Here is a 13,328-nt window from a genome sequence, read left to right on the forward strand (position 1 = left end):
AATGAGCAGGACAGATGTGAGCACAGTATATAGCAGCACTCTCTGTCCGGGGAGAGAGGGGTTACAGCTATGGAGAGATTACCTCCCCAGTCCTGTCCCCTGATGTGAGCCCCAGCCTGAAGTGGATCTGCTATGATTTGGAAGGTGAGGGAGACTTCCTGGGTCAGAGTACAGTACTGTAGACTAGGGCTGGGCGATATGGCCTAAAATTTATATCACGATATAATTTGATGCATGCACGATATAACGATATATCACGATATATAATTATAAATATATAGGGGAGGGCTGATGACTGGCAAGGGGGGGTGATAACTGGCACAAGGGAGGGGAGGGCTGATGACTGGCAAGGGGGGCTGATAACTGGCACAAAGGCTTCAGCCCCCTTTGTGCCAGTTATCAGCCCCCCTTGCCAGTCATCAGCCCTCCCCTATGCTGGCCCCTTTGTTCCAGTTATCACCCCCCTTGCCAGTCATCAGCCTTCCCCTGTGTCATCAGCCCATCCTGTGCCAGTCATCAGCCCTCCCCTGTGCCAGTCATCAGCCCCCCCTCCCTTGTGCCAGTTATCACCCCCCCTTGCCAGTCATCAGCCCTCCCCTATGCCTTCAGCCCCCTTTGTGCCAGTTATCACCCCCCCCCCCTTGCCAGTCATCAGCCCTCCCCTGTGCCAGTCATCAGCCCCCCCTCCCTTGTGCCAGTTATCACCCCCCCTTGCCAGTCATCAGCCCTCCCCTATGCCTTCAGCCCCCTTTGTGCCAGTTATCAACCCCCCTTGCCAGTCATCAGCCCACCCTGTGCCATCAGCCCCCCCTTGTGCCAGTCATCAGCCCCCCTTGTGCCAGTCATCAGCCCCCTTGTGCCAGTCATCAGCCCCCCTTGTGCCAGTCATCAGCCCCCCTTGTGCCAGTCATCAGCCCCCCTTGTGCCAGTCATCAGCCCCCCTTGTGCCAGTCATCAGCCCCCCTTGTGCCAGTCATCAGCCCCCTGTCGCCAGTCATCAGCCCCCCGTTGCCAGTCATCAGCACCCCCAACCCCCGCCCCCCCGGTGCAAGCCATCTCACCCCTCACTGTTTTCCAGGCATTTCATGTGCCAGCCATCATGTCCCCCCAGCCAGGGCCATCATCAGCCCCATGCCAAGCCATCTGCCGCCCGCCCCCGACCCCTCTGCTACTTACCTTTCCTGCAGGGCTGGCTGATGGAGTCCGTGAGGCGAGACGGGCCGCGTCTTCTTCCCAGCATGCACTGGGAGACCTGACGTCACACGCATCAGCGCGCTAGCGCGCTGACAATGCGTGGACGGAAGGCCCTGCAGCGCGGTACCACGGAGCGGTAAGTGAGAAGCTTATTCACTACCGCTCCGTGGTATATCGCGATATGACGATATGCCAAAAATCCATATCGTCAACCGAATTGATGACGATATTTTGGCATATCGTTTATATCGCCCAGCCCTACTGTAGACTCTACTATGCATGTCCCTCCTCCACTCACGCTCCCACCCAGTACAGGGAGCTCTTAAACTAAAGCAATGCTCTTAAACCAAGTCACAATTTTGAAAAACTGTGAGCAATGTATTAACCCCTTCATGCTGCAGTTAGTTTGGTCCTTAACCCCTTAGTGACCGCCGATACGGCTTTTTACGGCGGTCACTAAGGGTCCTTATTCTGCTGCCATCAGCTTTTTACGGCGATGGCAGAGAATAAGGCTACGGGGCCGGGACGGCCCCCACCCCATCCCCCCGGCTACCGGAGGTAGCTGAGGGGTTGGGGCAGTGTGTGGGGTCCGTCCCGGCCCCCCCCCCCCTTACCGACGATCGCGCTATTAACGTTATAGCGGCGGCCGTCGGTAAAGGGGATTACCGATGCTGCCGCCGCCTTTCATCTCCCCCCGCCGTGAATCTACGGCGGGGGGAGATGAAATAAGTGTCCCCCAGACCTCAGATCAGCCCCCCCTAGTAGGGCGATTACTAACCCCCCTCCCCCGGCGGCCATCATTTCCAAGATGGCCGCCGCCATCGCTGTCGGTTCACAGCGATGGAAAAGTTAAAATGAATGAAAGCCCCATGCTCTCCGCCACCGGAGGTAGCGGAGAGCATGGGGAAGTCATCGGGGACCCCCTTGTTGGGTCCCGGTACAAGCGATCAGCGGTATATACTATATACCGCTGATCGCTTGTACCATGTGCTCCCGGCACTCTTTATCCCCTGTCACCATGAATGATTGGTGACAGGGGATAAAAAGTGATGTCCCCCCACTCCCCAAGTCGCCCCCCACCCCCCCTTCCCCATATACTCACCTGCTCCTGGAGCTCCTTCCTCCTCGACGTCCTGGCTGGTTATGAAGTGCGCATACGCTTCACAACCAGCCAACTCTGAAAATTTAAAGTGACAGAGACCAATTTGGTCTCTGTCACTGAACTATGATTACTGAGATAGAAAATATCACAGTAATCATAGTAATACAGTGAAAATGAATATGTAAAGTACAAAAAGTGACAAACATACAAAAAAATAAAACACACACTTTTTATTATAGTAATAATTGCAGTTTACTCCCAAATTACCCCTAACCCCTCCCCAGATTACCCGTAACCACCGCACGTTGCCCGTAACCACCGCACGTTGCCCGTAACCACCGCACGTTGCCCTTAACCACCGCACGTTGCCCGTAACCACCACAAATTGCCAGTGACCCCCTCCCGATTGCCCGTAACCACCCCAGATTACCTATAAGCACTTCAGTTTATCAGTAACAATCCCAGATTGTCTGTAACCCTTCCAGGTTGCACATAACCCCCCCAGGTTCCCCGTAATCAACCCAGATTACATGAACCCCCACCCCAGATTGCACGTAACCACCGCGCGTTGCCTCTGACCACGCCACGATGCCTCTGACCACCGCACGTCGCCTCTGACCACCGCACGTCGCCTCTGACCACCACACGTCGCCTCTGACCACGCCACGGCGCCTCTGACCACTCCAAATTGCCAATGACCCCCTCCAGATTGCGGTGCCCATGCCAGATTACAGGTATCCACCCCAGATTGCCTATAAGAACTTCAGTTTATCCGTAAACACCCCACATTGCCCGTAACCACCCCACGTTGCCCGTAACCACCCCAGATTGTCAGTAAGCACTGCAGGTTGCCCATAACCACCCCACGTTGCCCGTAACCACCCCAGATTGTCTGTAAGCACTGCAGGTTGCCCGTAACCACCCCACGTTGCCCGTAACCACCCCAGATTGTCTGTAAGCACTGCAGGTTGCCCGTAACCACCCCACGTTGCCCGTATCCACCCCAGATTGTCTGTAAGCACAGCAGGTTGCCCGTAACCACCCCACGTTTCCCGTAACCATCCCAGATTGTCTGTAAGCACAGCAGATTGCCCGTAACCAGCCCACGTTGCCTGTAACCAGCCCACGTTGCCTGTAACCAGCCCACGTTGCCTGTAACCACCCCACGTTGCCGTAACCACAGCAGGTTGCCCGTGACCACCACACGTTGCCCATAACCACCCCTCGTTGCCCGTAACCACCCCACGTTGCCTGTAACCACCCCAGGTTGCCGTAACCACAGCAGGTTGCCCGTGACCACCCTATGTTGTCCGTAACCACCCCAGATTACCTGTAACCACCTCAGGTTGCCCATAACCACCCCTGGTTGCCCGTAACCACCCCACATTACCTGTAATCTCATTTTTTTTATTTTATTTTAGTAACTGCGCTATTCTAATAACCATTACTAGCTGCGGTTTTGCTCCTGTAAATTGGCGCTCCTTCCCTTCTGAGCCCTGCTGTGTGCCCATACAGTGGTTTATGCCCACATATGGGGTACCGTTGTACTCAGGAGAACCTGCGTTACAGATTTTGGGGTACGTTTTCTCTCCTGTTCCTCGTCAAATTGAGAAATTTCAAACTAAACCAACATATTATTGGAAAAATTCGAGTTTTTCATTTTTACTGGCCAATTTTGAATACTTTCCTCTAATACCTGTGGGGTAAAAATGGTCACCACACCCCAAGATGAATTCTTTGAGGGGTGCACTTTCCAAAATGGGGTGACTTTTGGGGGGAATCTATTCTGCTGACACTACAGGGGCTCTGCAAACGCACCTGGCGCTCAGAAACTTCTTCAGAAAAATCTGCACTGAAAATGCTAATTGGCGCTCCTTCCCTTCTGAGCCCGGCTGTGTGCCCATGCAGTGGTTTATGCCCACATATGGGGTACCGTTCTACTCAGGAGAAACTGCTTTACATATATTGGGGTGACATTTCTCTCCTGTTCCTCGAGAAATTGAGAAATTTCAAACTAAAGGAACATATTATTGGAAAAAATCGAGTTTTTCATTTTTACTGTCTACTTTTGAATACTTTCCTCAAATACCTGTGGGGTCAAAATGCTCACCACACCCCAAAATAAATTCTTTGAGGGGTGCACTTTCTAAAATGGGGTGACTTATTGGGAGATTTTACTCTGCGGACACTACAGGGGCTCTGCAAACGCACCTGGCGCTCAGAAACTTCTTCAGCAAAATCTGCATTGAAAAAGCTAATTGGCGCTCCTTTCCTTCTGAGCCCTCCTATGTGCCCATGCAGTGGTTTATGCCCACATATGAGGTACCTTTTCACTTAGGAGAACCTGCGTTACAAATTTTGTGGTACTTTTTTCCTCTTGTTCCTCATAAAATTGAGAAATTTCAAACTAAAGGAACATATTATTGGAAAAAATCGAGTTTTTCATTTTTACTGTCTAATTTTGAATACTTTCCTCTAATACCTGTGGGGTCAAAATGGTCACCACACACCAAGATGAATACTTTGAGGGGTGCACTTTCCAAAATGGAGTGACTTATGGCGAGATTTTACTCCGCTGGCACTACAGGGGCACTGCAAACGCACCTGGCGCTCGGAAACTTCTGCAGCAAAATCTGCATTGAAAAAGCTAATTGGCGCTCCTTCCCTTCTGAGCCCTCCTGTGTGCCCATGCAGTGGTTTATGCCCACATATGGGGTACTATTGTACTCAGGAGAACCTGCGTTACAAATTTTGGGGTACTTTTTTCCTCTTGTTCCTCGTGAAATTGAGAAATTTCAAACTAAACGAACATATTATTGGAAGAATTCGAGTTTTTCATTTTTACTGTCTTCTTTTGAATACTTTCCTGTAATACCTGTGGGGTCAAAATGGTCACCACACACCAAGATGAATTCTTTGAGGGGTGTACTTTCCAAAATGGGGTGACTTATGGGGGGTTTTCTCTCTGCTGACACTACAGGGACACTGCAAACGCACCTGGCGCTCAGAAACTTCTTCAGCAAAATTTGCATTGGAAAAGCTAATTGGCGCTCCCTTCCTTCTGAGCCCTGTTGTGTGCCCATACAGTGGTTTACGCCCACATATGGGGTACCGTTGTACTCAAGAGAACCTGCATTACAAATTTTGGGGTGCTTTTTGTCTCATATTCCTTTTGAAAATGAGAAACTTTAATCTAAACGTATATATTATTGGAAAATTAAAATTTTCAATTTTTTTACTGCCTAATTGTGAATACTTTCCTCCAGCCCCTGTAGGGTTAAAATGCTCATTATACCCCTAGATTAATTCTTTAAGGTGTGTAGTTTCCAAAATGGGGTCACTTATGGGCGTTTTCAGGATACCAGACTTCTAAATCCATTTAAAAAAAGAACTGGTCCCTAAAAAAAATCAGTTTCACGAAAATGTGATAATTTGCTGATAAATTTCTAAGCCCCATAACACCCTAAAAAAGTAAAATATGTTTACCAAATTATGGCAGAATAAAGAAGACATATTGGTAATGTGACTTAGTAACTAATTTATGTGCTACGACTTTCTTTTTTTAGAAGCAGAGAATTTCAAAGTTCATAAAATGCAAATTTTTTAAATTTTTCATGATATTTTGATGTTTTTCACAAAAAACACACAAAGTAGTGACCAAATTTTGCCACTAACATAAAGTGCCATATGTCACGAAAAAACTATCTCAGAATCGCTAGCATACGTTAAAGCATCACTGAGCTATAAGAGCATAAAGTGAGACAGGTCAGATTTTGAAAAATTAGCCTGGTCATTAAGGCCCAAACTAGCTGCAGCACGAAGGGGTTAATGACCAAGCTCATTTTTCAAAATCTAACCTGTCCCAATTTATGCGCTTATAACTCAGTGATGCTTTAACGTATGCTAGCGATTCTGAGACTTTTTGTTCCCGTAACATATGGTACTTTATGTTATTGGAAAAATTTAATTGCTAGTTTGTGTGTTTTTTGCGAAAAACATTAAAATATCATGAAAATTTTAAAAAATTTGCATTTTATGAACTTTGAAATTCTCTACTTCTAAAAAAAGGAAGTTATAGCACATAAATTATTTATTAAGTCACATAACCAATATGTCTTCTTTATTCTGGCATAATTTGGTAAACATATTTGACTTTTTTAGGGTGCTATGGGGCTTAGAAATTTACCAGCAAATTATCACATTTTCGTGAAAGTTTCCAAAACTGATTTTTTTAGGGACCAGTTCTTTTTTTAAATGGATTTAGGAGGCTTGTATCCTGGAAACCCCCATAAGTGACCCCATTTTGAAAACCACACTCCTTAAAGAATTAATCTATGGGTTTAATGAGCATTTTGACCCTACAGGGGCTTAAGCAAAGTATTTACCATTAGGGCAGGTTCACACTACGGAATTCTTGCGGACAATGTCCGCGGAATTCCGTCAGCTGTCCGCCCGCACATCTGGGCGCCTTTCCGCCGGGTCCATAGACACCATTCTATGGGCCGGCGTATTCCGCTATATGCTGAAAGAAGTGTCATGTCACTTCTTTTAGCGGATCGCGGAATACGCCGGCCCATAGAATGGTGTCTAAGGAGCCGGCAGAAAAGCGCGTGCCCGTGCGGGCGGACAGCTGACGGAATTCCGTGGACATTGTCCACGAGAATTCCGTAGTGTGAACCCGCCCTTAGGCCGTAAAAAATGGAAAATTTAAATTTTCCAATATTATATACGTTTACATTAAAGTTTCTCATTTTCAAAAGGAAAATGAGAGAAAAAGACCCCCAAAATTTGTAACGCAGGTTCTCTTGAGTACAATGGTACCTCATATGTGGGTATAAACCACTGTTTGGGCACACAGCAGGGCTTAGAAGGGAAGGAGCGCTAATTAGCTTTTTCAATGCAGATTTTGCTGAAGAAGTTTTTGAGCGCCAGGTGCGTTTGCAGTGCCCCTGTAGTGTCAGCAGAGAGAACCCCCCAATAAGTCACCCAATTTTGGAAAGTACACCCCTCAAAGAATTCATCTTGGGATAGGATGAGCATTTTGACTCCACAGGTATTAGAGGAAAGTATTAAAAATTAGACAGTAAAAATGAAAAACTCGAATGTTTCCTATAATATTTTCGTTTAGTTTGAAATTTTTCAATTTCACGAGAAACAGGAGAAAAAAGTACCCCAAAATTTGTAACGCAGGTTCTTATGAATACAACGGTACCCCATATGTGGCAATAAATCACTGTATGGGCACACAGCTGGGCTCAGAAGGAAGGGAGTGCCAATTAGCATTTTCAGTGCAGAAGTTTCTGAGCACCAGGTGCGTTTGCAGTGCCCTGTTTTGTCAGCAGAATAGAACCCCCCATAAGTCACCCCATTTTAGAAAGTAAACCCCTCAAAGAATTCATCTTGAGGTGTGCTAAGCATTTTGACCCCACAGGTATTAAAGGAAAGTATTCAAAATTAGACAGTATAAATGTAAAACTCAAATTTTTCCAATAGTATGTTTGTTTAGTTTGAAATTTCTCAATTTCACAAGGAACAGGAGAAAAAACGTACCCCAAAATTTTTAACGCAGGTTCTTCTGAATAGAACAGTACCCCATGTGAGGGCATAAACCAATGTATGGGCACACAGCCGGGCTCACAAGGAAGGGAGCGCCAATTAGCATTTGCAGTGCAGATTTTGCTGAAGACATTTCTGAGCACCAGTTGCGTTTGCAGTGCCCCTATAGTGCCAGCGGAGTAAAAAAAAAAAAAAAAAACATAAGTCACCCCATTTTAGAAAGTAAACCCTTTAAAGAATTCATCTTGGGTATGGTGAGCATTTTGACCCCACAGGTATTAGGGGAAAGTATTCAAAATTGGCCAGTAAAAATGAAAAACCTAGAATTTTTCCAATTTAAAATTTTTCCAAAGCAAGTTCTCCTGAGTACAACGGTACCCCATATGTAGGCATAAACCACTGTACGGGCCACACAGCAGGGCTCAGAAGGGAAGGAGCGCAAATTAGCATTTTCAGTGCAGATTTTGCTGAAGAAGTTTCCGAGCACCAGATGCGTTTGCAGTGCCCCTGTAGTGCCAGCAGAGTGAACCCCCTCCCATAAGTCACCCCATTTTGGAAAGTACACCCCTCAAAGAATTCATCATGGGGTAGGGTGAGCATTTTGACCCACGGATATTAGAGGAAAGTATTCAAAATTGGCCAGTAAAAATGAAAACTTGAATTTTTCCAATAATAATTATAATAACAATCTGGAGAGGGTCATTGGCAATTTGGGGTGGTTACGGGCAATGTGAGGTGATTAGAGGCAACGTGCGGTGGTTATGTGCAATCTGGGGGGGCTAAGTGTAATCTGGCGTGATTACTGGCAATGTGGGGAGGTTACGGGCAATCTGGGGTGGTTACAGACAATCTGGGGTGGTTACGAATAAACTGAAGTGCTTATAGGTAATCTGGGGTGGATTCATGTAATTTGGGGTGGTTACAGGCAATCTGACGTGGTTACGGGCAATCTGGAGGGGGTCATTGGCAATTTGGGGTGGTTACAAGCACTGGCGTAGCGACCATGGGGGCAGGGTATGCAGTCGCTATGGGGCCCGGGGGTGCAGGGGGCCCCATGGGAGCGCTCCCATCATCCTCCGGTGCGGGCAGCGGGAGACAGAGACACCGACTGTGCTGGGTGTCCCTGCAGCCTCTATAATTCATGATAGAGGCTGCAGGACACTTCCGGCAGAGGCTGCGTCTCTGTCTCCCGCTGCCCACACCGGAGGATTATGGGAGTGCGCGCTCTGCCGGGAGAAGAGCTGCTGGGACCGGGGACAGGTGAGTTACTGTTTTTTATTTTCTTTTTCTGCTGAGGGAAGTGCGGGGAATGGGGAGATGGGCGGGTGTCACTGGTGGGGCCATTGGATGCTATATGGGGACCTATTGGGGGGATTTAATGCTATATGTGACACTACTGGGGTACTATATAGGGCACTACTTGGGGCATTGGATACTATATGGGGCACTATTGGGGGGGATTGGATACTATATAGGGCACTATATTGGGGGGATTGGATACTATATGGGTGGATTGCATACTATATGGGCACTATTGGGAGGATTGGATACTATATGGGCACTATATGGGCGGATTGGATACTATATGGGGCACTATTGGAGGGGATTGGATACTATATGGGGCACTATTGGGGGTTTGGATACTATATAGGGCACTATATTGGGGGGATTGGATACTATATGGGCACTATATGGGCGGATTGTATACTATATGGGCACTATTGGGGGGATTGGATACTATATGGGCACTAGATGGGCAGATTGCATACTATATGGGGCACTATTGGAGGGGATTGGATACTACACTCACCGGCCACTTTATTAGGTACACCTGTCCAACTGCACGTTACCACTTAATTTCTAATCAGCCAATCACATGGCGGCAACTCAGTGCATTTAGGCATGTAGACATGGTCAAGACAATCTCCTGCAGTTCAAACCGAGCATCAGTATGGGGAAGAAAGGTGATTTGAGTGCCTTTGAACGTGGCATGGTTGTTGATGCCAGAAGGGCTGGTCTGAGTATTTCAGAAACTGCTGATCTACTGGGATTTTCACGCACAACCATCTCTAGGGTTTACAGAGAATGGTCCGAAAAAGAAAAAACATCCAGTGAGCAGCAGTTTTGTGGGCGGAAATGCCTTGTTGATGCCAGAGGTCAGAGGAGAATGGGCAGACTGGTTTGAGCTGATAGAAAGGCAACAGTGACTCAAATAGCCAACCTTTACAACCAAGGTAGGCAGAAGAGCATCTCTGAACGCACAGTACGTCGAATTTTGAGGCAGATGGGGTGACCACACCGGGTGTCACTCCTTTCAGCTAAGAACAGGAAACTGAGGCTACAATTTGCACAAGCTCATCGAAATTGGACAGTAGAAGATTGGAAAAACGTAGCCTGGTCTGATGAGTCTCGATTTCTGCTGCGACATTCGGATGGTAGGGTCAGAATTTGGCGTCAACAACATGAAAGCATGGATCCATCCTGCCTTGTATCAACGGTTTAGGCTGGTGGTGGTGGTGTCATGGTGTGGGGAATATTTTCTTAGCACTCTTTGGGCCCCTTGGTAACAATTTAGCATCGTTGCAATGCCACAGCCTACCTGAGTATTGTTGCTGACCATGTCCATCCCTTTATGACCACAATGTACCCAACATCTGATGGCTACTTTTAGCAGGATAATGCGCCATGTCATAAAGCTAGAATCATCTCAGACTGGTTTCTTGAACATGACAATGAGTTCACTGTACTCAAATGGCCTCCACAGTCACCAGATCTCAATCCAATAGAGCATCTTTGGGTTGTGGTGGAACGGGAGATTTGCATCATGGATGTGCAGCTGACAAATCTGCGGCAACTTTGTGATGCCATCATGTCAATATGGACCAAAATCTCTGAGGAATGCTTCCAGCACCTTGTTGAATCTATGCGACGAAGAATTGAGGCAGTTCTGAAGGCAAAAGGGGGTCCAACCCGTTACTAGCATGGTGTACCTAATAAAGTGGCTGTTGAGTATATATGGGGCACTATTGGGGGGTCTGGATACTATATTGGGCACTATTGGGGGGATTGGATACTATATGGGCGGATTGCATACTATATGGGGCACTATTGGGGGATTGGATACTATCTGGGGCACTATTGGGGGGATTGGATACTATCTGGGGCCCTATTGGGGGGATTGGATACTGTATGGGGCACTATTGGGGGGATTGGCTACCGTATGGAGTGCTATGGCGGGGATTGGCTACCATATGAGTCACTATGGGGGCCTTACAACTATATGGGGCTCTATTGGGGAGTAACTACTATATGGGGCAGTACAGGAAGGAGTTAGCTACCATACTGGGCGCTAATGAGAGGATTAAAAACTATTGGGGGGCTAACTACAATAACTACAATATACAATATAATCTTTTCCTTCCCTACCCCACCCTGGGACGGTGTCTCAGAGGAGCAGCTCACATCCTCCATCTATGACCTGCTGCCTGTTGTGCTTAGATAACCTGCTGGGAAGACCTGCGATAGAGACAGGGTAGGCGGTTGATAAGAGCCTCCTATATGCTGTGCTTCGTGTTGTGCGTAGGGGAGGGGGGGCCCTTACAGCTTTTCTTGCTATGGGGCCCCTTGAATGCTAGCTACGCCCCTGGTTACAAGCAACGTGCGGTGGTCAGAGGTAACGTGCAGTGGTTATGTGCAATCTGGGGGGGGGTAAGTGTAATCTGGCGTGATTACAGGCAACGTGGGGTGGTTACAGGCAACGTGGGGAGGTTACGGGCAATCTGGAGTGGTTACAGACAATCAGGGGTGGTTACGGATAAACTGTGCTTATAGGTAATCTGGGGTGGGTACGGCAATCTGACGTGGTTACGGGCAATCTGGAGGAGGTCGTTGGCAATTTGGGATAGTTTCAGGCAACGTGCGGTGGTCAGAGGTAATGTGCGGTGGTTAGAGGCAACATGCGGTGGTCAAAGGCAATGTACGGTGGTTACATGCAATCTGGTGGGGTAACGTGTAATCTGGCATGATTATTGGCAACCTGGGGTGGTTACGGGCAACCTACGGTGGTTACAGACAATCTGGGATTGTTACGGATAAACTGAAGTGCTTATAGGTAATCTGGGGTGGGTACATGTAATTTGGGGTGGTTACGGGCAATCTGGGGTGATTATGGACAATCTAGAGGGGGTCACTGGCAATTTGGGGTGGTTACGGACAACATGGGGTGGTTACGAGCAACATGGGGTGGTTATGGGCAACATGGGGGGGGGTTACAGACAATCTGGGGTGGTTACGGACAGTCTGGGGTGGTTACAGACAATCTGGGGTGGTTACGGATAAACTGAAGTGCTTATAGGTAATCTGGGATGGGTACATGTAATTTGGGGTGGTTGCTGCAATCTGGCGTTGTTACGGGCAATCTGGAGAGGGTCATTGGCAATTTGGGGTGGTTATGGCTAACGTGCGGTGGTTAGAGGCAACGTGCGGTGGTTATGTGCAATCTGTGGGGGGTTACGTGTAATCTGGCTTGATTACAGGCAACGTGGGGAGGGTCCGGGCAACCTGGGTGGTTACAGACAATATGGGGTGGTTACGAATAAACTGAAGTGCTTATAGGTAATCTGGGGTGGTTACAGGCAATGTCCGGTGGGTAAAGGTAACGTGCGGTGGTTAGAGGTAACGTGCGGTGGTTAGAGGTAACGTGCGGTGGTCAAAGGCAACGTGCGGTTACGTGCAATCTGGGGGGGGGGGGGGTTACGTGTAATCTGGCATGATTAAGGGCAACCTGGGGTGGTTACGGGCAACCTGCGGTGGTTACAGACAATCTGGGATTGTTACGGATAAACTGGAGTGCTTATAGGTAATCTGGGGTGGGTACATGTAATTTGGGGTGGTTAAGGGCAATCTGGGGGGATTACGGACAATCTGGAGGAGGTCACTGGCAATTTGGGGTGGTTACGGGCAATGTCCGGTGGTTGTGGGCAACATGCGGTGGTTACGGGAAACCTGCGGTGGTTACAGGCAACCTGCGGTGGTTATGGGTAATCTAAGGGGGTATGGGTAATCTGGAAGTAAACCGCAATTATTAAGATAATAAAAAGTGTGTGTTTTATATTTTTGTATGTTTTTCACTTTTTGTACTTTTACACTTTTTTTTGTTATATTACTATGATTACTGTGATATTTTCTATCACAGTAATCATAATTCAGTGAGACGGACCAAATTGATCCCTGCCAGTTGACTGCTTCTGAAGCGCATCCGCACTTCAGCAGCTGTCTGGACGCCGAGGAGGAAGGACCTCCCTGGATCAGGTAAGTATACCTCCTCCAGGGGTGGAAGGGCGACTAGGGGGGGGAGTTGGATGGGATCGCTTGTACCGGGACCACACAGGGTGGTCCCCGATCACTGCCCCATGCTCTCCACCACCTCCGGTGGCGAAGAGAATGAGGCTTTGATTGTTTTATTCATTTTCATCAC

Source organism: Dendropsophus ebraccatus, chromosome 8, assembly GCF_027789765.1.
Source record: "Dendropsophus ebraccatus isolate aDenEbr1 chromosome 8, aDenEbr1.pat, whole genome shotgun sequence".
Classification (NCBI taxonomy): domain Eukaryota; kingdom Metazoa; phylum Chordata; class Amphibia; order Anura; family Hylidae; genus Dendropsophus; species Dendropsophus ebraccatus.